This window comes from Nannospalax galili, unplaced genomic scaffold (assembly GCF_000622305.1).
Source record: "Nannospalax galili isolate Female #2095 unplaced genomic scaffold, S.galili_v1.0 scaffold685, whole genome shotgun sequence".
In the NCBI taxonomy this organism is placed as follows: domain Eukaryota; kingdom Metazoa; phylum Chordata; class Mammalia; order Rodentia; family Spalacidae; genus Nannospalax; species Nannospalax galili.
The window spans coordinates 784,429-809,858 of NW_008353482.1; positions in this window are offsets into that span (position 1 = coordinate 784,429).

The following is a 25,430-nucleotide window of genomic DNA, read 5'->3' on the forward strand; positions in this document are numbered from 1 at the left end:
AGAAAACAATTCATATAATGTATATATAAAATAATTCCATATTCTGTATATAAAATAGCCAATGTCTGGTTTTAGTGGCTTAACATAATAATTCCCATTCCCATCTATTTTTTTGCAGATGTCATAACTTCATTCAGCTTTACAGGTGTGTACGTTCTTTGGGATTCAAACATATTTGCATTCATCCAAGCCTTCTGCCATCCACTCTTTTCAGCTCAGCAACATCTGACTCTCTTGTTCTAAACAACTGAATCACAGGGTTTCTTTCACCTGAGCACCATCTTAATGCATCTGTTCACCTTTCTGTTTCATAAACCACGTTGGCACCCTTTGAGTTATAATTCAAGTAAACTTTCTATACTTATAACTCACCCAAAGTTACATATTTCATGATAACAGAAAATGGAGCAAGATACATAGCATCCTTTTTCATGGATTATTATCAATTTTCTCAAAGATCCGAGAAGATAGATTATTAGATTATGTATATACATAATAAAATGATACTGCTCAATAAACAAGCAATGATATCTCATCATTCACAGAAAAATACCACATAGTGTCCATTTTTAGAAATTTAAACTTGATCTTAGTAGACCAAGAAGAATATTGGTCCCCAGAATCAGAAAGGCAGAGTCAGACAAGATGTAACAGCAGAGTGATGCTGGAGCAGCAGTCAACCCTGCCTACCACAGCCTTACTCTAGCCTTCCAATGCTACTAATATGATACTGTAGATAAAAGTAAGTAGCTTCCTGCAAGATGTAGACTAGTGAAACTAACTTAAGGACAAATGCAGTCATGTGCTCTATCATGATGCTTTGGTGGATCATATGCATAATGGTGGTCTCCTAAGACTATAATGGAACTTATAAATCCTGTCACCTAGTGATACCATTCTGCAACACAACACCTTGCTGTATGTCATGATGTTGCCATAAAAATCTTAGCCAGGTATTTATTAATATGTAGTCACAAAAATTCAATAATAATATTAGGGTTTTTTACTTATGAATTTACTATGCTATAATTTCATTTATTGCATAGTTTAAGCTAACTATAAAAATTAAAGTGGCCAGGCATGGTGGTGCAAACCTTTAATCCCAGCATTCGGGAGGCAGAGGCAGGCGGATCTCTGTGAGTTCAAGGCCAGCCTGGTCTACATAGTGAGTTCCAGGACAGCTGGGGCTACAGGGAGACCCTGTCTCAAAAAATAATAATAATAATAAAAGACCAAAAAAGAAATTAAAATGAAGTAATATGCCCTATTGTAATGAGAGTAGTTGCATACATCTTGTCTTGATTTTTTCAATGGACTGGATTGAGTGATAAAGCCAGTTCATTAGGGCTTGTGCAGGTGAAGGCCACTCCATCATGTTTGCACAAAGTTGAAAAAAACCCAAGGATGTATTTATTACTACACAGCTACAAAATGTATGGCTGAACCATACACCAGCACACAGTCAACATATTTTCACTGATGAACTCTACTAAAAGTTTAAGAAAAATACTCCTAAGTGGAACATCTGCAGTGGAACCTGTATACATAAGATTCATGGAACATGGCAGAACAGGGGGTAAAGAGAATACTAATACATACCTCAACTCTCACCATTGAAGCTTCCTCATACAACAGAGTGTGATACACTCAGAACGCCACAACTGGCTAAGCTTTAGATAATAAGAGACAACAGAGTATCTGTACTGCACCCACTCATTTTTCAGGGACCATTGCAGAAGAGGGACAGAAAATTCTAAGAGCCAGGCTTGGTGCATGAACACAAGGGAACAGAGATTTCCAGACTGCTAGGAACTTGCTCACATGAACTGGCAACAATGGTGACAGCCTGCACAAGACCCATGCTGACTCAGTAAGACAACAATCCAGCATAGAACTGGGGAAATAGGCAGTGTGCTCCAACCTTAGCTGAGGAACTACTGACAACTGATTTCTGCAGGGTGAGGAAGAGTTGACCTCCTTTAAGAGAGAGACTCTAGATAGGCTGACTAGACCCAAGTGGATGAACTTGTACAGAGGGACATCTGAGTACAAATGCTTGACGAGATAGGACAAAACATATATGACAGACTGCATGAAATCTTGAGGGACTTATGGGGGGAAAATGGGAAGGGTGCTACATTTAAGATCTGTTATATTGAATTTTTAAAAACTCAATAAAAATACATTTAAAAATTGCTGCAGTCACTCTACCACATTTGTGAAGATGAAGCAGGAAGATTGTGAGTTCAAGGCCAGGTCCATAAAGCTAAAGTTGATTTAAAATTTATAAATGAGGGTGGGAAGATGATTCAGGTGGTAAAGGCACTACCTGCCAAATCTGAGGGCCTGAGTTTGATCTCCCTACCAAATCCCACAAGTTATTCTCTGACCATACACATGCCATGGTACACACAAAAAATAAATAAACAAATAAATACATTTTTTAAATTGGGGTAGATCAAATGTTAAGAGTATGTGCTGCATTAGACAGAACCTAAATTGACTTCAGAGGACTCCTATTGAGTGACTCACAACAGCCTATAACTCCAACTCTAGATGATCCAATGCATTCATCTATCCTCAAAAGGCTCCTGTCTTGACTGAATAAGTATTTTGTTATTGTATATATGGCATATTTTTGTATATCAGAATATCTGTTGTGTTGATTAGCAATGTTCTCTCTTTTTTTATTTCTTATGTATGTATTTTGCCTGCAAATAAGTTCACTCTTGTTGTGCAATGCTTATAGAGGCCAGAAGAGGGCACTGGATACACTGGAACTGCAGTTAAGGACCATCATTAGTCATCATGTGGGTATTGGGAACTGAAGCCAGGTCCTCTGAAAAAGCGGTCAGTGTTCTTAAGCATTTGAGCCATCTCTCTAGCCTCTGATGTTCTCTAAAATTCTGAGAGGTCTGAAGTTTTGATTTTTTTCAGGGATGTATATATTTTTAAATTTTGCTTCCAAACTAAAAGCTTGACTAACATATAAAGGTCTTCTGCATGTTTTTTTCTGTAAGGTGATATTGCTGCTGACTCCTTTGTTTGTTAAATGAATTTATGTTCCAGCTATGCTATATAAGCATTCTAGGATGTCAAGCTTAGGAGAGAATTTAAAGGGGGAAGTAGGGCTGGAGAGATGGCTCAGCAGTTAAAAGCACTGGCTGAGACCTAAGTACGATGGTCCATGCCTTTAATCCCAGTACTTGGGAGGCAGAAGCAAGTGGATCTCTGTGAGTTCAAGGCCATCCTGGTCTACATAGTGAGTTCCAGGCCAGCTGGGGTTACAGGGAGAACCTGTCTCAAATAAATAAATAAATAAATAAATAAATAAATAAATAAATAAATAAATAAATAACCAAAACAAAACAAAGAGCACTGGTTGCTATTGCAGAGCACCCAAGTTCCAGCACCCAAATGGAGGCTAACAACTGTCCATAACTCCAGTTTTAGGGGATCTGATGCCCTTTTCTGACCCTGCGGGCATTGAACGATATGGGTTCACTTAAATACATGCATGCAAAACACTCATACACATAAAATAAAAATTAAAAATAAAATATTAAAAAATATCTGTGTGGAAAATGTTCATCTTACAACATACATAATTAGAAACAAAGTTTTCTCTCTAAGATTGAAAATAAGTGATACAGGCCAATATTCATGCCACATGCTTAATAAAGGCATAGAATCTATGGTTCAGAATGGAGAACAAAGGAATAAATTGACATAAATATTATCAACTGATTCTGGAAATATACAAAGAAACCCAGTGGGTTGGGGCATTCATTTCAGTAAATAGTAGAAAGATCTACTATGCCTTTTTGCAACTGTAATATTTGACACTGAATTTATGCTTTACACAAAAGTGATTCAAAGAAGTCACAAGACTAAAAAAAACAAAACAAAACCATGAAACATTTATAAGAAACATAGGAGAACTTTTGCACAGTTTATGTGCATTGATGATGTTTTAGATTCATCAAAAATATAAGCCATAAAATAAAACAATGATGAACTGGAATAACTGGAATTTCCAAAATATTATCTTTTCTGTAAAATTCAGTGTTGAGGGTATGAAAAGTCAAACTACAGCCTTGGAGAACATAGTATTTGCATTTCATATATTTAATAAATTGTTCACATCTAGGATGTACAAAAAATTCTTACAACAAAACAGAAAACAAATGACTAGTAAATGACCAACAAAATTCACATAGGAACATGCAAAGTGCACAGTGTATGTGTGCAGCAAGGCCCTGTGTCAGTCTTTTTCCTCTCACTCTCTTTACAGTTCTTGGTTGAGTGTCCTTCAGCTGTTCTAGCTCATGAAAAAATGGACAATAAGATCTATATGTATATAGACGGAGGTCAAATGTAAGGTTACATATTCTGCAGACATGCTCATTACTATACTGCATTTTGTAGTTAGTGCTTGCACATCTTGGGGAAATCTACTTTAATTACAGTTCTGTGAGACCCTAGAACTGAGTCTCCTTGGATGTGAGCCTGTCTAGTCTACATACTGTGATTAGGAATTATTATCACTTTTTGTTAAATAAACAGCAACTATCCTTATACTACAAAGTTTTCAGCTGCAAAGTGCAGATGCCTCACTCTATGCCCAAGTCTTAGGGTCAAAGCAGAGCCTATCTTGCCCTCTGGTGGTCATTATGTAAAATAGCAGCCTCTTGCATTTTATGGTATTGGAAAAAACTAAAAGTTTAGCTTCTCTTTGGCTCTACTAAGTATGTCACTCCTGGGAAGTATGCTAAACAGCATCATTTTGTACTAAGTTTTTATTTAAAATGACATAATTTTTAGGAATGGGAATCTTTACATTGCTATTATACAAATTTGAGAGGGTGATGTATTGGGGCAACATGTGTTGGAGAGTTTGGGGGTAACTGAGTTATATATGATGGTGTTTATTTATACACATGTATGAAATTCTGAAATAAATAAATGATTTTTAAAAATAATGTTTGCTTCACTAAAGCTACACTGAGAAGTCAAAAGGTTTAGCATTCGGACTTTCTGTATGCTGTCGGGAAGAGATTTGGACATATATAACGAACTGTACTGAAGACTGAGAATTCTTTGTGATGCTTGTAAACAGAAGTGTTTTGGATTTCAGTTTCTTTTGGACTTTTAGATATTTCCACATACATAATGAAGTATCTGCATATAGCAGATGAAGCCATACTCTAAACACAAAATTAATTTATGTTTAAAATATATCTTATTCAAATACTAAGTTTTTAATAATATTTTATTCATTCTTTGAGAATTTCATATAATATATTGAACATAGTCAGACTTCCTCCCACAGAGGCCCTCACTCATCTCCTCTCAGACCTACCTCTACCGCACTACCCGCCTCACATCACGCCCTCAATTATTTCTTTAAGGGCTAACAAGTTTCATTTGTGTTCCCTAAGCGTTTTCTTATCAAAATCAACAACATGTGGCTAGACAGGTCAGAAGCTTTACTGTTATCCTACTAAATGTGCATAGTGTTAAACCAACCCCTAATTACATTGTTATGACCCTAGATTAGGGCATTTCTCAACTCTCACCACGAAAGCTTCTTAACAAAACAGCTAGAGATTAACACAGAGACCCACAACTGGTCAACATGGAGGAAATATGAAACTGCAGTCTGCTCAGGCCCTAAATGGGAAAGCTATATCACACTCTTCCAAGGATCAAATAGAAAATCACAAATGCACCTCAGTCCATTTAGAAAAGTAATTATCAAAAAACCTTAAGTAACAAATTCTGGTCAGAATGGAAATAAAGAGGACCACATTTCCACCATTGGTGGAGATGTAAATTAATAAAGTTACCTAGAAAGGAGTATGGTGGTTATTGAGAATATTAAAAGCAATACTAGTACATCATTGTGAAATCCTAACCTGAATTTTATCAAAGAAAATGAAGTCTGTTTGTTAAAGAGGTATCTATACCCCCATTTATACTTTACCACTATTCACAATAGCTCTGAAATAACCTCAATGTACGTCTACTAATAAATGACATGATAAAGAAAAAGTGCTATTGTACATGCAGTATGAATGAAGAAGTCATGCCATTTTCAACATGTGTGAGGAAGACATTAGGTTAAGTGAAATAGACTAGGAACAAAGAGACAAAAATCACAAGATCTCACATGCATTTGGAATATAAGAACATTGATATCATAAATAAGTTGAATCATATACAGCAAAGTTTGGCAGTGGTTATAGGGAGAGGGTGCTTGTGGGCACAGTGAAGCACATAGGTAGATAGGAATGATGTGCTAATCCACATCTGGGCAACAATAATTAACTGAATATTTCAAAACAACAGGAAGAGAGAACTTTGAATACATCATGAAGAAATGATGAATGTTTAAGGGAATGGATATGTAAATTACTCATTACACAATGGCTACATACAAACATAATATTGTACCCTATAAATAGATTATTATGCACTGGTTATAAATAAATACAACCCAATAACAAACAGGCCTCAAGAACTGTAAAGACTATTTTGAAGAAAAAGAGGGAAGAGAATCTGGACAGATGGCTCAGTAAACAGCACTGGATGCTCAGGCAGGGACCCCAAGTTGGTTTCCCAGCATCCATATACTGGCTAACAACCATCATAATGTAATTCCAGTTCCAGGAGATCCCATACCACCCTCTGTCTCCATGTGCATTGCATACATGTGGTACACCAACATGCATGCAGACAAAACACTCATACACATGAAATACAATTAAAAGAAAAAGAGAAGTGACATGGTGTCATTTGATCTTGAGAGGTGGATGGTAGTCTTATGTCTCCACTCCAAGGACAACTGGATCGTATCTGAGATCACATTTACCTTTGCTTCTCAGAATGCTACAGTGGTTCCTGATACTAGTAATGAGAATCCCAACCACCTGGCTGTGGTTAGCACAGAAAACCCATGTCTTCCACTCCAGGAGTGGTGCCCATTTGGCCACTGCCATGCAGAAATGCTTTGGTACTTATGTAGATTTATGATAAGCAACTACCTTTCCTACTGGTTGCAAGCAGCTCTGAAATCGTGAGAGTGCGTTTCTATTACTAATTATTACTTCCTCAGCTCTCATGACATTTTCTGACTCATAGTAGCTTGTCCATTAACATTTCCTGAGCAAATAAATAAATGCCCAAAGTTATCCACAGTCAAGGAGAAGGAAAGTGAATGGTAAAGCTGTCATGATCTCTGCATAGCCCAGTGTGTATGTCTGTGTGTGTGTGTGTGTGTGTGTGTGTGTGTGTGTGTGCGCGCGCGCATCTCATAGTTAAAATAAGAAAATTTTGCTCAGAAACGAAGTCTATTGAATGTCTTGTGCATTCAATCTGCCAGTTGAAACATACAGTGTCATTGTGTTTTGGAACACACCTAGATACATCATCTAGAATACAATATTTAATTACAGGGTAGTTATCAGTTACTGAAGACAAAGTCCAAATCTGTCTCACAACTGAACTGTAGAGGAGCAAATGGCAGTGTGTCTTGCATGCTTTGCCTTCACCTCACATCCTTAGTTGAGGGGAATGGTATTCATAAGGCGAGATTGCCTATGACACATACAGAGTAATGGACATGGTGAGGAAATCAATCACGCCCATGTATTTTTATAATACACAGAGTATCAGGCATAGGAGAGGCCTTAGAGAGTTGATAGAGATTAGAAAAATCATCACCATCTGCTAAGCTGCCATGCCCAAGTGAATAACCTCCCAATCATGCTCATGGAAGTAGCCCTAATTAAAACAGTGGATTTCAAAAAGACATGATGTATTTGGAAGAAGAAAGGTTTCAGTGGGATAAGAAGGGGAGATGAAAGAGTGCAACATGAGAGACAAGTACATACACTGCAAACATGCATGAAATTGTAAAAAATTAAATAGTTATTTTTTTAAAAGCTAGGGCTGAAAAGATCACTCAGTAGTTAAGAACACCGGCTGCTCTTGCAGAGGACTCTGGTTTGGTTACCAGTACCCACAGGCCAGCTAACATCCACCAATAACTCCAGTTCCAGGGTTTCTGACACTCTCTTACATGGTTGCACTTACAAACATGCAGACAAAACACTCATACACATAAAATAAAAAGAATACATAAAATATTTTTTAAAGAAAAGCCAAGATATGTGGAAATACAGTGAGTTTGGGAATCACAAATCAGGAATAGCAAATCAAATTTAAGGGATTAGAGAAGGCTCTCTAGGATAGTAGTCAATAAAACTGAAAAAGAGTAAGAAAATGCTAAATTTCTTAGCTGACACAAACAGAAGGAAAACATGAATGAAGGTCTGCTCTGAAGAAGTGAATAGGTGAAGAGAAAGTGGAGGAGAGAAAAGAAGGGGAGAAAGGGAAGAGAGAATGATGTAATCCAGGGAAACTACTGTGAATTAAAACACAAAACTAAGAGATCGGCCGGGCGTGGTGGCGCACGCCTTTAATCCCAGCACTTGGGAGGCAGAGGCAGGTGGATCTCTGTAAGTTCAAGGCAGCCTGGTCGACATAGTGAGATCCAGGACAGCTGGGGCTACAGGGAGACCCTGTCTCAAAAAGGCCAAAAATAAATAAATAATAAATAAATAAATAAATAAATAAATAATCATTCTTACTATAGATTTGAGTGTGTGTGTGTGTGCACATTTGTGTGTGTGCAAGGCTGTGAGCCACTGCATGTGTTTGTGTTTGCATGTGTGTACAAGTATGTGTATGCATCTGCATTTGGACACATAAGTAGAAGACTGAAAAAATCTTATGAAGCATTGTAATAATAATGGCAATGCTTATTTAGTGTAGTAGTAGCAGATCTAATGAAGGGGCCTTTTTAAAACAGAAGGTCAGGATCTGATTGTAACTGACCTGGAACTCACTATGCAGACGAGGCTATTCTTGCACTTATGGTAACCCACCTGCTTCAACCTCCTGAGTACTGGGATTATAGGCATGCGCTGGCTCACCACCTGCCTAGTGAACACTCTTAATCAGAGGACATAGCATAGCCACATTTACTGTGGGGAGAGATGAAAGGAGAAAATTGTTCTAGTCTACCAATTCTGTTTCCCTTTGTTTCACTAAAGTCCCTGAAGCTTAAAGAGAATAGATCTGGGTATGTCACCAACCCCTGTGAGTGATAAAAGGGGGCACTGAAAGTATAAATAATGCTTAGGAAAAAAAGAATTCACCAGAAACTGTGTCCTGAGCTAGATACACTTTGGTTCTTTCGTATAGCTTCAGATTCTTAGGTAGCCCAGCTATTCTTATGACTCCCACTCGAAGGGAGTGCATTGCCCCCTTATCCATAAAACTGTTAAGGAAAACCCCTAAACATGCTATCCAATAGCTGTTGTACAGGAACAAATTAATTAGTGTCAATGTGGCTAAGAAGAGTGGGCATATGAAGCAATAAAGTGGGTACTTAGTTGCGAGGAACTCAGGGAACAAAGAATAGTGGCACCAGTGAAGGAGATTAGACAAGTGCACACAGGGCAGGGCAGATTGAAAGTAAGAATCAGGCATGATGGAAACTCTTTCCTTGAGACAGCTTCTCAGATCCAAGGCTTGACAGTATGTTCATAAGATAACTCCCTGTCTGCCCAATTTCCAAATTCTTGACAACTTTATGCTAATTTACAAAACTTTGCCAAGAAAAGCAGTGAATACTCTGTGGGTTTTGGTAGAGGTTTCATTTGGAGAAAATAAAACAGGAATCATTATCATCTCTAATTGGAAAAATGAATTATGCTCCAAAGCTGTTGTGCTCAGCTGTACCCAAATCCTGCTTTCCTGGAAATTAGCAAGCAGTAACTGGCTAACCTTTCATCAGTTAAGCTGTACAGTTACCCAACATTTCTATCCCCATTGTGAAATCAGTGCATACCTTTAGAGGAAGAACAGAGCTCTGTCCGTGGAGGTATAGTGATCAGCCAATGAAATGAAAGCCTGGATTCTTTGGGAAGACAGGTGGAAGCTGCTGTGAAAGTAGAAGCTGTCTCAACTGAAGCTGTCACAGAGAAGGAAGCAAGAGCAGTGGGTCTGAAGATTTAGAGGAGTCATTGTGAACTCTTCATCTTGCACTCAACAAAAGCAGGAGATGGAAGTTAGGGGCAACACTGAACTACCTGGTTTGAGTGATGGGTGGGTACCGGGTGAGTACTCTGTTGATAAAGGGATAACAAAGAGACGTACAGAGCTGAACAGAGAAGTTATACATTTTGTTTTTGATAAATCTGTGTGTCACAGGCAAGAAATAATGTTACACAGGAAGATGTACTGAATCTGTTTGTTTGTTGCTTTATTTGGAAAAGAGGTCCAAGTGATCCACAGTGCACTTGGATACATGATGGTGGGGTTAGTTCCAGATATCCCTGAAAATACACTCATAGGTATCATCAGGTAGACAGGGTTAAATCCCTGGATGGGATTTGCTGCAGGAGACTGAATGGCATATCAAGAGGAGAGCTGTGTACATTGACCTCAGGTTGCAACATTGGGATCTGAAAGTGGGATGAGAGGGATCCACACCCATTCTTGGACAGGACTTCTATATGAAAAGCCACCCACCCAGGGCTCAGGGATCATTGTGGAAGGGGGGAGGGGTGGGAAAGAAATAGTCCTACAGGCTCCTGGGTCTCTTCTCATAGGAACCTACAGCAATAGTGTTAGCATACACAAGACCCATGCAAACTTAAGCAGACAGAAACCCAGCATAGAAACCGTGGAAATGAACAGCAGGCCCCAATCTTAGTCGAAGAATTATTGGCAGTTGATTATTACTGGGTGAGCAAGAGCTGATCTTCTTAAAGGGAAGGACTCTAAGAGACTGACTAGATTCCAGCAGGTGAACTTGCACTGAAAGACATCTGGGAAACACTAACTTTACATGATAGGCCATAACACAAATGACAAAAGGTATGAACTCCAGTGGTTGGGGTGGGGACGCTATGGGATGGTGCCAAAGGAGAAAGGAGAATAAAGATGATTTTCTGTATGAAATACAAAAAAATTAAAATTTTTAAAAAGAAAAAAAAGGAAAGATCCACAAATACAGTGGAGACATTAGGAAGACACAGTGTCTCAAGAAATAAGAGGGCTAACTGTTGCATACAGAATTAGATGGTGACAGAAAAATCAATTAACTTAGCAGAAATTAAGGCATCAAAGGAGTTATAGAAATGAGAACAAGAAAGAGAAGTAGAATTATAGCCATAAAAATGATTCATAAATTGAAAGACTAACAGGACACAAACTAGAAAGACAGAGGACAAAAAGACTACTAGTGTGTTTACATTGGCATGCCTATGGGTACGGATGCATTATGTACTCCTTCCTGTGGATGCATATTGTGTTTATTAGTGTGCATTTGTGTGGGAATATGTATTTTGCATTTGTTTCTATGTCTGTTTCTCTGTGTGCATGGTGTGTGTGTGTGTGTGTGTGTGTGTGTGTGTGTGTGTGTTAGGATATGAGGGTTGCATCTCTGCATGGTTGTGTGTGGTATTATAAAACAATGTGTATGTGCACATGCACAAATGTATGTTGTGTGGTGTTGTATTAATGAGGGACTGTGTAAATATGTGACTATTTGTGTGAAAATATGTTTGAAGGTATTTTGACTATTCAAAAAGTGTGTAACTGCATGCCTATGTGGACCTGGAAGTGAAAATGTGCATTTGTGTGTGTCTGTGTGTGTGTGTGTGTATGTGTGTACATGTGTAGACGTCCATCTGAGTTTTACTTGCTTGTCCATGTGACTGTACACACACACACACACACACACACACACACACTCACACTTGGAAAAGAAGGCAAAAAGGCCACATACAAAATCTTCCTTGCTCTATCACTCATCATGGACAGTGTCACAGTCACAGAGGGGACATCCCTTAATCCCTCATCCACATGTGTCATAATAGTTATAAGTCAGAGCTTCTTAAATTTCTCAGTGTTCTGAATTCTCATGGTCAGAAAAACCTAGGGTCGTTCTACCATTTCAGGATATGATTTGGTAAGATTCATAACTCAACTCAGTCATTGGATGCCTTTTCACTGAACATCAAATGTGGCAGGCATAGGGCTAAGCACAGAAGGTGCCATATCCTGTTGGTATTAGACAGAACTGTAATGTCAGGATTTGCTCTTTCCTTCGGGCATAATTTCTGGTTTTTTATTGATTTTTCTTTGACAATTATATATATATATACATATATATATATATGTATATATATATTCCTACTAAACCCTTGTTCCTCCCTACCACTCCCTTTTCCAGATTCATGACTTTTTCTTTGGTTTTGGAGCCCATTTAATTTAATCAGGGGCATCTATCTAACCACAGTATTGAAACTGTCCACTGGAGCTTGCTGGAGTCACTAGTGGGCACACAACTGGGGTCACTAGTGGGCACACACTCAGTGATTGCCCCTATCCCTGAATCAACCAGTTGCAAATACTTCAGTAGTGAGGTGTTGGGCACCCTGTAGTTCACAGGGTTTAAGGCTGGGCTAGACCATACTGATACCCCCCCACCCGCCAGCACACTGCATAGCACCTTCTGGCACTGTGAAAGCTAGCCAGCAGAAAGGAAGCTTCAACCTCAATTCCAGTCTGATTTCCCCACATAATACAATCAAAATTTGCGGTATCTTCAGCAAAACTATCTTAGCATCTAGTTCTGGTGAGCAATCAAGAGGAATGACAAGAGACTGTATGGCTTGCAGGATCTCTGGAGCCTCTTCGACCAACACCTCAGGAGGAAGTATCATAACCCTTGTAGCAGAATTTTTGTTTAATAACCTAGAGCATCTCGAGACAGTTTTTTTTTCCAGCCATGAGTAGTACCTCCCTTCAAATTTTTAAAACACATATTGTGGTTTTAAATTTAGTTACAATATAGTAGAATTCTGTTTTTTTCACACTCCATTTTACTTGGTTAATACTTTCCCTATCCCCTCACTTACCCAGGTCTCCCACTCTCTCCCTACTAAAATCTTTCCAACTCCATATTGGTTCTCTGCACTTCCATATTACCTACATTCTAATAATGCCCCCCTCTTAAGACACCCCACTACCTTAAAACATCCCTTCCCCTTAATATATCCTCTTCCTAGTACCTTCTTTATAGTTACCTGGGTTGTACAAGTCGTCCAAGGTGAACACACAAAATTACATATTGAAAGCTAGGATCCACATATGAGTGAAAACGAGCAGTTCTTGTTATTCTCAGTCTAGATTACCTTACTCTGAAAACCTTTCTCTAGTTCCACTCATTTACCTGAAATTGTCATTATTTCATTTTTCTTTCCAGATCAATAAAATTCCATTGTGTATACGTATGACACTTTCATTATCCATTAATCAGCTGATTGATATCTAAGCTATTTCTATTTCCTGGCTACTGTGAATAGAACACAATGAAAATAGGTGAACAATTATCACTGCAGTAGTATACAGTCCTTCGGGTATATGCCCAAGAGTGAAATTGCTGGGGTATATGATAGAAGTATTCCCAGCTTTTTGAGGTAACTCCACATTGATTTCCATAGTGGCTACAGGAGAGAACACTGCCACCAACAAAAAATAAGGGTGGCTCTTTCTCCATATCTAACAAGCATTTGATTTCTTGATGACAGACATTCGATTGAGATGAGATAGAATCATAAAGTAGTTTTAATTTGTATTTCCATGGTGGGTAATAATGTTGAATGCATTTATAAAGTGTTTAGACATTCATGTTTCTTATTGTGAGAATTATCTGATGAAATCTATAACCCTTTTTTTTTTTTTTTTTTTTTTTTTTTTTTTTTTTTACTTTTTGAGACAGGGTTTCCTTGTAGCCCCAGCTGTCCTGGAACTGACTATGTAGACTAGGCTGGCCTCCAACTCACAGAGATCCATCTGCTTCTGCCTCCTGAGTTCTGGGATTAAAGGTGTGTGCCACCACACCCAGCCTATAACCCATTTTTAAAATGCTGTATTTTTGTTTTTGCTCATCTGTATGTCTCTCTGTGTGATTGCATGTGGGTACAACATGTGTGCACTTGCATGCAGATAGTTGCAGAGCCCAAAGACAGCATTGTACCCCTAAAGCTAGAGTAACAGATGGTTGTGAGCTGCCTGATGTGAGTGTTGGAAATGGAACTCCATGCTCTCCAGGTGCAACAAATATTCTTAACCACTGAGCCATCTCTCCAGTACCTCATGTCCCAGTTTCAAGTAGGTAAATTGTTTTTAGTTGTTTTATCTCTCTAGTTCTTTTTGTTTAACAAGTATAATCCTCTGTCAGCAGAAATTTTCTTTCCATTTACATGCTGTCTCCTCACTTGGTTGAGTGTTTCCTTTGCTGTGCATAAGCCTTTTAGTTTCATGAGCTCATTTGTCAATAGTTGATCTTATTTCCTGATCAGAGTATCATTATTTACACTGAGGTCTTCATTTGGAGTTGCTTTTTCTGTGAACACAGGATGAGTGCTAAGGATTTAGCTTCGTTCTTCTAATATGAACATCTAATTTTCCCAAAGCAGTTTATTGAAAATGCTGTCATTCCCTACTATGTATTCTTCACAACTTTGTCAAAAATTAACTGGCTCTAGTTGCATGGATTTATATCTGGGTCTTCTATGATTTCAATTTTTACAGGAAGATTCTGGTGACTTTTTCTGGGAAATATGTTGAACTCAAGACAGAATAAAAATTTGTTTGTACTGTGAAAAGCTAGATAGCTTGGAGTACCTCACTCTGAAAGGGAGCTCAACTTGTGGGTAGAATCTATTGTTCTAAGGTTGTTTAGTGCTGAGCCATGCATGGAAGCCTCTTTCAGTTCACATCTATAGGCAGTAAGTTTAGTGCTTAGTGCAGAAATGTTGTCATATCTACACTGACATGACCAAGACAGTCAGTCCTGGAGGAACAAGTAATAAGTTGAAAGGTAACTACCCACTGGGTCACATAACAGGGGAAGGCCTTGTCTTTCTCATAATTCCATAAGCAGTATTGAAAACAAGAGAGATATATGGCCAGTGCAGTCTCATGGACATGAAAGACACAAGAGATATTTAGCTTGTTAGGGTGGCTTAGGCTGATACCAATATGAGAAGGCGTTGCTTCCCTGCTGTGGCAATGCATCAGCCCTTGTAATTCCCAATTGTCCTCTGCTTGTAAATGTAAATGTAGTATGGCTGAGGATGTTGTTCAGTGGTTCAGCACTTGCCTAGCTTTGATCAATCATCAGACCTATAAATTTATATAAAGAACAGAACTCTCAGTTTCTATCATCTCCTTGAGGGCCACTTTCGGGATGTATCATCAATGTGATGGTAGAAGTGGCAGACAAGGAGCATAAAACTGTAAATCTCAATGATATAGATTAAGTACAGTGGTAGCAAATTTATGTAGTGAAAGATCAAGCACAAAAATGTGTGGCCCACAATGGAGAACCAAGGACTAGCTGAGTAGTATAATTGGCAAGCAATTCCTGGAAGTTGCAAGGACAATTCAATGGCAACAGAACACTAACATCAACAAATGATGGTTGGAAGTTAGAATTCCAGATGCTCTGTGATCCTTGACACAGCCTTCACACCGTACAAAAGAAGCAACTCAAAATGAATCACAGACTCAGAAAAAAATTCAAAGTTTTGTAAATTTTATAGGAAAAGTATGGAAATTCTCCATGCCTCTCTAGTTACTGATGATTGTTTATAACCAATAAAAAATGTATAATCTGTTAAAGATAAAATAATTAATTTGGGTTTACTTATATAACCTTTGCAGAGTTTGTAGTTGAGGGAATGAGAAGACCAGCCTTGGCTACTATGCACACAATGAAAAGCATTCAGAATGCACAAGAACACATCCAGTTAAACAAGTAGGGAACATGGGGCCTGGTTAATAAATGAACAATTGCATGCATGTAGGTTGCAGAAATACTATTTTAGTTTTTAAAAAATAGTATTTTTTAAAGCATTGAAAATGTGTCTAAGATCGTCTTTGATGGAAAGGGGTGCAAAACACCTGTGTAACTATTTAGGGCTCAAATATAAGATTACACATTTTGCACATGTGCCCATTACTATTCTGCATCTAAAATGCATGTTTACCTGTCTCAGGAAGAGTTTACTTAGGTCCAATTCTGTAGAACCCTACAGCAGACCCTCCTAGGCTGTGGCCTGTAAGTTTACATTACAGTTGTTGAGAGTTAGATTTCCTACCTGTAAACAAATAGCAAAGTGTTTTTTTTCTTTTTTCCTATCTTTTTTTTCCAAACAATGTACAACTTCAAACAGTGGACACTTCATTCTGTATTTCTGTGTTCTATGAAGCAGACTCTCCTCCCCTCTCTGGTGGCCACTAAAAAAAAGTTCTTTTCCTTTTCTGAGTATGTGAATTTCAGGTTCACTAAGTCTATGCTGCCCTCTGGTGGCCAGTGTGTAAAACCAAATTTATGGGGTTTTTTTTTCCCCCTTCTTCAGTATGCTAGTATATCAGAATTTATTTCTTCTTCTTTTGAAGTTTTTGCAAATCTCATATATCTTGATCATATTTAGACACCCTCCATTATACTTTTTTGGGTAAAGATATTAATTTCTATGACCCATTATGTAAAAGAAAGTATGTGGTATTTCTAATTCTGAGGCTCAGATTAATATAAGCTCCAGTTCCATTTGCTCCTTTTCAAATGTTATGAGTTCATTTTTCTTATGACCAAATTAAATTCCATTTTGTATATTTACTAAGCAATTTTTACTAAAGCTACATTGGGAACTCAAAATAGGTAAACCTGGAATTTGATGCATACCATCCAGATACACCCTGAAAACACACTGGAAGGTTTTCTTAGTAATGATTGTGTACTGTTGGTTGTGTATTCCTTGTCTGAAATGTTTGGAAACAGGAGTGTTTGAATATCAGATTTTGGATTTTTAAACATTCCTTTATAAAGACCTACTTAGGGATGGGATGCTGATGTTAAGATGCAATCAACTAAGCTTAATGTACACCATATGCAAGTATCCTAAAAGTAACTTAATGGAATCTGGTAATTTTGTGAATGAAATAAAATTTCATTGTCTGGGATTTGCTGTTGTGACTGTAGATTGATAAACTTTTTCTTAATTTAGAACAACTAAGATTTAGGATGTTTAGATTACATACACAAGCTGTGTGTCTAAACTTCAGTTTACATTTTAATTTATGTTGTGTGTATAGGGGTTTGCACATATGCCACTGTATACATGTAAAGGTAAGAGAATGACTGGCTGGAATTGCTTCTCTCCTTCACTAGAATTCTTTTCACCTGTCACTAGAATCCTCTTGAGTTCAGAGATTGAACTCAAGTATCCAAGCTTGGCAGAAAACTCCTTATCTGTTGAGCCATCATGCCAGTCCAAGCTGTATATCTTGTACATCTTTTTGCACACAAGTGTAAGTCATATGATTTTACTCATCAAGTAACTCTAGAGAACATACCTGCTTCTCTCCTCCCCTCACAATAATACCGTCCAGGTTACTAACAGTTCCTGCCTGAAGACCTGCTGCTATTTTCTAATTTACCCTCTTCTCCCCCATGAAGACTGATAATCCATTCTCCAAAGTGTAACCCAACTTATCTTTTAAAATACGTATGTCTATGTTGAGCAAAATATGAGAGACACAGAAAGCCAAATCTTGCACATTCTCTGATATCCAGAGCTTAGATTTAAAATCAGACATGTAGATATATATAAACATTAAAACTTTGCATATCATAATATCACAGCTTTACATAACCTAATTAACACTTTCCAGCTTCCTCACAAGGAGGATGAACCAGGAACACTTTGCATGTTTCCACTAGTCCTCTAGGACAGGATCCCCATCCCCCTACATGAGATCCTCTTCCCACCTTCCCTCCCCCTCTCCCAATTCCTACCTCTTCTACTTCACTGCCTCCACTCTCCTCAGCCTTCACTAGAATCCCTCTTCAATACCTTCTTTGTGTTTCTTAAACACATCATTCTATAGTCCTGTGTTCCTTTAGAGGACTGGAAGGACTGCTTCAGTCATCTATGTGGATGGCTAGTTATTTAAATCACTGAGTTTTCAGATGAGATACCATGATCTCTGAAACATCTGCATTCTTAGTTGTTGTGGGAAATTAACAATATCTGCTACCAAAGGCATCCCTAAATATTATGACTTAGTTTATATTACGTTACATAATACTATTTTATATTAGCATTGCCTATCCCTTTTGAGAATTTCTTTGGCCCTTATCTGTTTTCATATAGTATTTTTTATTTTGGATTATTTCTTATTTTCACATATTGAGACATTTTGGATAAAAGACCAATTCTAAAAGGAAATCTACTGAGTTCTACATGCACTTCACATAAAGTCTTGAAGGGGATTTTATGCAATACCGGCATGAACCAGATTGCTTACTATCATCTATGACCTGGAGTTGTGTGGCGGCTGTTCCACCTTTGACAACATGTCAAAGTTCAGAATTGTGTAAATGTGAACATCTCAAAGTTTGTATTTTAGATTAGTGTGCTCAAACTACATATTGTTAACTGTGTAAAGTTCAGGGTTGGGAAATGAAGGGGATCAGAAATTATGTTCTATGCAACTAGTCGGATTCTTGACTTCCACTCTATCATGGCTCAGTTCTCCTTTCAAACTGAGGAAAGGATCCATTCCAGGATACCAGGAAAGATGATGTATGTGGTCTTGGGATGATGACTTCATTACAATGAAATTGAAATGATGTGGAAATGATGAGTGATGCAGAATACTTGTCTTATAATACTTACTGAAGGGAGCCAAACCAATGCTGTCACATCTGTAATTAGCTACAAAGAAAAAGGAAGTCGGGGGAGAAGCATTTCAATGTAATATGAGGATCTGTGGAGAGGTCTGCACTACACAGTGAAATTTAAGAGGCATTGTTTGGCTTGTTACAGGAGGTGGGTGTATTGTAAAGTGGCTGTGTAATTATCAAGCCCATTACCAGTAGCTGGTAAGTATTTTAAAATGTAGATTGTATGAGGGTCAAGGTGAAACCTCTGGCAAAGCAGTATTGTATGTTTTCCCCTCCCATTAGTCTAAGCATTGGATCCACGCAATTCCTAAGACATGTGAGAGGATCTGTCCACCATGGTGTATGACACATCCTATGAAGTAGATGTAAAATACCCATCTGTGTGGTATGAGTTTCTGTGGCACAGCAATCAGAATTATTCTAAGAAGGCTATCCCAGGTTAGGGTGCTGATGATATGACGGTGGAGTATAATTCCCTATTACCTACAGAAGTCCTCACCAGAGGGCAAGGGTCTCAGCTACCTCTGGACTAGATGAACTTGTTATCTTCATCTGCAATTGTTATGCCAATCCAAGGGATTTTGAACGCTCCCTTTGAACAATCAATGGTTTTGCCTTGTTTCATGACTGTTTAAACAGTGTGCTTAACTAAAGGAATTTAGTGTCCCAGCATCCATGAGGTTACCCCCTTGCAGGAACACAAGCCATATGTTTTAGAACATAGTCACCATTGTCAAGCCACCTGTGCCATTTTTAAAACAGACTCTTCCATCATATTATCATGTGTGGTGATCTGGAAAATGTGTGGAAAAATGATGCATATCTTCCAACATTCTCTGTAACTCTGCAGTGCAGGTGTATGTGAGACATGTTGGCAGCTCACTGTCACACTCAGGGCAATCACTAGGGGCTTCTGAGTATCCCAGCACTCACAGAGAAAACAGACTTAATCCAGGGTGAATGCATTAAGTGAGGGGTCTATTGGACTTTGAGGGATAAAAGAAACATGAACTCTGTGGCTATCTGTCGCCAACAGTGGATTGCTCTAGACACAGGCCCAGGGCCTGATTGATCATGGGTGCTTCTCATGTGTGTTGTTGAGCCTTGTGGCAATGATGCAATATGATGGGATGACTGAGTTATCTTCCAATATTACTAGCATCCACTAGATGTCATTGATAATTGCTTCAAATTGTGACACATACAATACATTTCTTAGACTAGGGACAATAATTTGCCTTACCATTTGGGGTTTATTTACCAGGGTTTAGATCTAAAATCTTGACCCAGTGGTTCAAGGTATGAATGCTCAAATAGCAGGTACAAAAAACATATTGTTTTGTTTAGAATTGTTGGTTCAGAATTTGTTATCCACCTGTAATCAGGTCACCAATGGGGGATGAGTGGCATAATGTCTGAAAAATAATACTTGACACCCTGAGCTTTAACTGTGGGATGAATTACATACCTCATTCCTACACTGTAAGCAGGGAGCTGGATTGTACAAATGTGATGGTGGAAGCCAACAACATACTTCTCTTAGTGAACCGATAACTAATAGCCATGTGAAAAACTGTTTTAGTGAGTGGTATGCACTGTGCAAAAATTTGTAAAGAGTTAAGAGGATTGTATGCACACATTTGTATAACCAAGAGTTCCTTGCAAGTGGCATCTCTTAAAGACTGTTGTGTCTTTCACCTAGTCTGGCTGTCTAGAAGTCTATGGAAATCCCACTCTATGTCTTGTTCTAGGAACCATTATTCAACATCTTGAGTGGAGATTCGACTCCTGCTCTGAATAAACAGTCCATGATGGACATGTGGAGTCAAGCTACTGTTGTGGAAGACAAGTAATTTGAATCAATGAGTCATAGTAATATCACCCATTGTAGCTCATAAATAAGATGAAAGTAGGACAATAATGTATATGACCGTCTGGGTAGGGTTGATCTCTCCAGAAAACTGGCATCTGTTGGAAAATATTCACTTAGTTTTAAAGCATGTGTACAGTTGTCATTGATTGTTTTCAGTGATGATTTAGTGGACAGCCTTGGCAATAGGTCAAGCCTATGAGCTGAAGATGTCTCCATGTCCTAAGTGGCTTGCTGGAGGACAGGGAATGCCTGTGAAGATGGTGCATTCCTGTTGCTTTCTATGTGTGTTTGTAACAGAACTGAAATGATCTTGCAAGATGGTAACATTTGTAGGGCCAAGACATCATTAAAGGGAAAATATGGGAGCAGTTATTTACTTCCACATGGCGACCCTAGCAGATTCAATTTCTAATTAATGCCCAAGACCTTAGGAAAACACACAAGCTGCTGATTTCTAGCTGTGAGACAAGAAAATGTGAGGCCCTACTGGTCCCATTTTTTGACTGCCTGTTACATCTCCTGAAATTTTGTGGGCCTAGATTCTGGTTCTCAATTAATAGGGCTTTGCAGGATTCCAAGTGTTCTGTAGCCCAAGGTGATATGACTGCTGCACTAATGAACTCAAAGAAGCTGTTAGCATAAGAGCCAAGAGTATGCCCATTTGCCCATTATCATTCTAGCTTGGATGGGGGAGGGGCTCATGAGGCCACAGCCAAGGAGCTACTGGAAACTAATGTCTAATGAAGGAGAGTCATTTTCCTCCAGTGATATAAGTGCTGATAAATTGCCCATGCTCCAGTAAATAAACCCATACACATGCACATGCAAAATACCCTAAGAACATTTAGTGGATCTTTTCGTGGTGGCACACGCCTGTAGTCTCAGCACTTGGGAGGCAGAGGCAGGCAGATCTCTGTGAGTTCAAGGCCAGCCTGGTCTACATAGTGAGTTCCAGGACAACTGGGGCTACAGGGAGACCCTGCTTCAAAAAGACAAAAAAAAGACAGGAAGTAGGAGAGGGTCTTCTAGAGAAACATAAAGGCTCTGGAGTGAGAAGGCGAGAGGGTAATGTAAGGTGAACATGAATACATCACAAATATGTACAGAACTGTGAAATAATAAAAACATAAAATTATACATATATGTATATATACACATATATGCACATACATATGTAAAGCATGAAAGCTGTCACATTCTCCTGTAATTCAAAAGAATGGTAATATCACATTCTGCCACTCTATTTCTTTCTTAAAGAGGCTTCATCCACCACAAAAACATCCTAAACTCAGGGACTGGAGAGATAGCTCAGCAGTACACAGTGCGCACCAGCTCCTCTTGCAGAGGACCCAGGTTCGATTCCCAGCACCCATATGGTGGCTAACTGTCTATAACTCCAGTTTCAGGGAATCGGAACACCCTTTTCTGACCTCCACAGGCACTGCAAGACACAGATGTACTTGCATACAAGCAGGCAATACACTCATTCACATAAAATAAGAATAAAGAAAATATTAAAAACAATCCTACTCAATGCCTGTGCTAAATGCCTATAGAGTCTGGTGTTCTGGGTAACCACATATTCAATACCAAACTTGCATTCAGAATGTATGAGGGATGCTTACAATGAAACACGTAAAACCAGATGACCCAACAAAGAAATGAACAGGGGAAAAAAAAAACAAAAACAAAAATAAAATATCCAAGAGCCTTGCAGGTAATTTGAGAATGCCCACTGTGTATTTTATTTTCATTATTTGAGGACATCCAGAGTCCTCAAAAATGAGATTGACATTACTTTCTAGCTTCCCTAAAAGGTGAGATTATATGTTTCACACATTCACATCAATGTACATCTGAGAAGAATGGTTCCCCAGCTCAGGGAGATCTTATTTGTCTCTGGCTCTGTGGGATGTGACTGCATAGCAGAGCCTCCTAGACCTTGAGTCTGCTCAGTTTACATATTGCTATTGAGAATATTTCCCTTCCTAGTATAGAGACATCAAAGATTTTTTCATAATATCTGGACTTTTTAAAATTAATTTTTGGTTATCATACCATGAATTTCACTGTGACTTTCTCATATGGAAATGTGTATATACACTTTACTCTTGTTATGTGCCCCCCATACCTTGAAAATATTCCACCTTCTGATTTCACGGCACATATATCTTCAGCTCCAAACTGTAGACACTTCATTCAGTATATAAAATTCCAAGGTAAATCCCATTAGGCAGTTTGGTGGCCAGGAGGTTAAAACAAGTCTTTACATTCCTAATGTCATAGATTAGAATGTGGCCCTCTGCAAGCTGATACTTGAATTTTTTTTTTAATTTTTATAATGAATGTTAGTTTCCCTACAGGAATAGTGAGAAGTCAAAAAGTTTAGAACGTTCTGAATATTGTCTGCAAATTATCACTCCGAGTTGAATCTAAGATCCATTCTTTATTTCTAAGAATTCCATACACGTATAAAATGAAAGATGATCACATCTACCCCACATTCTCCCCTCTCCAAATCCTTCCAAGTCTCTGCACACATTTCCCTCTCCCAACTTCATGCCCCCCCTCGTTAAAATGCTCTAGATCTCGGAATTTTTCAGAATCTTGAATATTTACATGTACACAATGAAATATCTGAAAACGGGATCTACTGCAAGCACAAATTAATTAGTTTCATATTCACTTTCAATATTCCAGAGGCTACTTTGGGAAATATTGATAGTGTGTGGTGTATGAACAAGTTTTATGGTATAAAATTTCCAGTGTTTGGTGTATTGACATTCCAAAAGTATGGGATTTATGAGGGATTAAGTTCAGGAAGGTTGTGCAGGAGGCGCAGTTGGGAGTGCTTGCTAGGTTAAGAAAGCATGATGGCCGCAAGACTGCTTAGTGGGAACCACTAACAGCGAGTGGGATTATGGGTGGGCTACCCCTTTTAAAAATTTTATTTTCCACTCATTTTTCCTGTCTTTTGATTTGGGCATTATGTCTCCCACTGAGAGCAGAGATCCCGTTTCAAAACCCCTGAGCGACCCTCCCACCAACTGTAGATAGAGTAGAGGATCGCCAGGTGCCCCAATGCCCCACCCCCACCCCCCGCAGGCAGGGGGAATACAGCAGGTGGTGGGCAGGACCGCGGCTCTCCTGTCAGGATCCCTCCCTAGTTGGGAGCAGGTGTGCAGACACTGGGCTTGGGGGTGACAGTATGAAAGCGGGAAGTTAGCTCCACACTGCCTGGCGGAGCACTGGCAAGGCACACGCAGAGGGCTGCACAGCAGAGGGACGCTGCTACAGCTGCCTGCATAGGCTCCAGACTCTCCGCCAGTGAGAAAGTCCGCAGAGCGGTCTTGCAGCACGTGATCCACTACATCCTGGACCTGCAGCTGGCGCTCTGATGCTCTGTGATGCTGAGCCAATCCCTGCCGCCTGAGTATTGGACGGGATGCGGTGTCCGGCATTCAACACCCTCCGGGTAGGTGCTGATAACCAGCGGGCGGCCGCGTTCCCTGCAGCTGAGCCACTGTGCTGTGAGAGTGTGAGACAGCCACAGCCCAGCAGGGAGCTCTGGAGAGGGAGGGCCAGAGCAGAAGTTAGAGAAGAACGAAGGAAAAAAAAAAAAAAACTGCGGAAGGAAGCAAAAGAAAAGGCAACAGACAAAACACAAACCAACAACTCTGTTTTCACCCATCATTCAGAGAGAGAGCAAGAGCGAGAGAGCAAGAGACAGAGACAAGAAAATAAACAACTGTTTTTCAATTTTTTTGCACGTTCACAGCATTCTTCATGGTCTCTTTTTTGTTTCGTCATTTATAACCGCCATGGAGTTTTGTTTTTTTTTTTAAGGAGGTGTAAACTTGTAAATTTAAGCGTGACAGAATCAATAGAAAATCAATCCGGAATCTGACTTTAGGAGGCTCCCCTGTGACTAAAGAGCTCAGCCTTTGAAGTTTTACTAATATGCCATGGCATTCTGGATATCTAGATTTACATCTACTGTTTAAAATAGATTATAACATGGCAGGAAGCTTTCATTTCCCTGCAAAAAAGGTTGCATATTATATAGATAGCTTAGTTACATTTCATATCCTGTTGGAGTGCGAGAAACTACATGCACTTTGAACAGGCTGTCGTAATTACTGGATGTTTTTTATAAATATGTGCTTTTTTAATCTATGAGGTCATTTCTTTTGGAAAATTATTTTTCAGTTCTGTTGCTGAGCTCTTGATATCTTGCCTGCCTTTTTTTGCTTTGGCTCCACTTTTCATGTTTTTGTTTTGCCCAGTATCCAGTACCCTAGTTTCAGTAGTTAGAGGTACTGGTCTTGCATGAGATATTTAATTACAAAATAAATGTATAAAATGAAATGTTTTTTAAACTGAGCAAAAAGAGATACTGAATAATTTTGCAAATAGAATGGAGAAATGCTTGGGTCTTGAGTCTACAAAATCTGCTATATTCTCAGAATGAAATACACTGCTGTCTTTCCTCACTTCACACTAAATTATGTCATCAAGTTTCCTATCTCCAGATTATTTCATATAAATTAAAATGTTCTCTGCTTCCTGCTAAAGGCAAACTCTAGAAAATGAACATCTTCTGCTCTCCCCCAAATAGGCATCATTGGGAGAGGAAAAAAAAAAAAAAAAAAAAAAAAAAAAAAAAAAAAAAAAAAAAAAAAAAAAAAAAAAAAAAAAAAAAAAAAAAAAAGAGCAAAG